The sequence below is a fragment of the Echinops telfairi genome, unplaced genomic scaffold (assembly GCF_000313985.2).
Source record: "Echinops telfairi isolate 266 unplaced genomic scaffold, ASM31398v2 ScPeMD7_7469;HRSCAF=8507_1, whole genome shotgun sequence".
In the NCBI taxonomy this organism is placed as follows: Eukaryota; Metazoa; Chordata; class Mammalia; order Afrosoricida; family Tenrecidae; genus Echinops; species Echinops telfairi.
Genome location: NW_022111373.1, coordinates 120,553,916 through 120,555,617, shown reverse-complemented (window position 1 = coordinate 120,555,617; position 1,702 = coordinate 120,553,916).

Here is a 1,702-nt window from a genome sequence, read left to right as displayed (position 1 = left end):
GGCAGTAATGACAGAGCATGCGCTGTTACGCAAAAACCGCTATAGAGTGAAGCCGCGGAAGTCGAAGCGCGAAGTGGTGAGGGTTCACTGTATTCTACTATCATCGAGTGTTACAGTCTTGGAAACTCACAGGGGCAGTTCTATCTTGGGTTGCTCAAAGTAGAGTTTGGGTTTCTGTGTTTGTAATCTATCTCACGACACTGCTGGTGGGATTAAATAAGAACATGCTTATATACTATCTCACCCACAGTAAAGGATCTCTCAACCTTTTCTTTGCGTCCATGTCTCCCTCATCTCTTTTGTGCCTTCCTCTGAGGATGTTTTACCATTTCATCATCCTTCGATGACGGACCTTTCATCTAGGAAACAATCTTCCAATTGGTCCTCATTTCATAAAGCTTTCCTCCGTTAAGTAGATCAAAACCTACACCCACACACATTCCTCCATGAACAAGCAGCAAGCCTGTGGGGACTAAAAAATCAAGCTTCAAATCTAGTAGGATGGTGGTGACTTCCTGTGAATCCTCCCCTCCCAATTAGGTCCTACAAACAAGTGAACCAGGGGAGCAGGGAGGAAGGCAGCAGACAAAGCCTGGGTAAGGGCCAAGACTTTTAATTTTCCCTCCCTCCATCTGCTTCCAGTTTTTGCCAGGAAACACCTAGGGGAAGGAGTTTCTGCAGGCTTGAATTGTGAAAATGCAGCTTCCCCCTAATAGAATTTAAATGATTTTCAGAGGGATATATAATCTAGCATTTTAACCCTTTTAGAAAGATCTTTCTACTGTCTGAGCTATTTGCCAGAGCTGCAGATTTCTCATTGGAGTTTTCTATGACTCGGTTCATTGAGTTTTTAAAATGCCTGTGGAGGTTTTTAGAGTCACAATTTTCCCATTCAAATGTTGTGCTACTTTTAACCTGTCAGGTTATAAATATCCAGTGAGCTCGTCTCTATTTTTAAATGATTTTTTTTTGTTCAATCACTTGCCCTAAAAATATCATCAGGATACAAAGCCAGCAAACCTAGTAAATTCTCCCAGTTGCAATATTTTCTCAGAGAAGTCTTCTCTCTATAGCATATGTATTCCCTATGAATCTGAAATAACAGCAAACTCAGGAACTTGCTCTACTGAATGAAGAATAATTCATTGGATTCGCTTACTTATTCAGTAGCATTTGAAGCACCTATGTAATAGACACTAACACCCTTTGAAATATATCCTCCGGGTAAATGGCAAAGATAAACGTCATTAACCCACACATCCTAATCTTTTGTTTTAAAGCAGTGCTTCTTAAAGTCTGGCCCCTGACCAATAGTATATGTCACCTGTAGAGTTGTTGTTGGTTGCTGTTGAGTGACTTCAGCTCATGGATTATTCCAGAGATAACAGAACAAAATAGCTCCTGGTCCTGTGTCATTTTCATCATCGTTGGTCTGTTTGACTGTATTGTTGTGCTATCAGGTCCATGTAATGCATTGGCGATGTCCGGCTCTTTATTGAGGCTCTACCAAATACATTGTCCTTTTGGCCTAGCTTTTGGTCTTTTATGGTAGCATGCTCAATGTAAATGAGTTGAAGTCCTATCATCTGCTCTTCTAAGGAGCATCCTGCTATATTTCTTCTAAAACTACTTCGTCCATTCCCCTGGCAGTCAACATACAATTTTAGGGACCCAGCCAAGACCTACAAAATGAGTACAATGC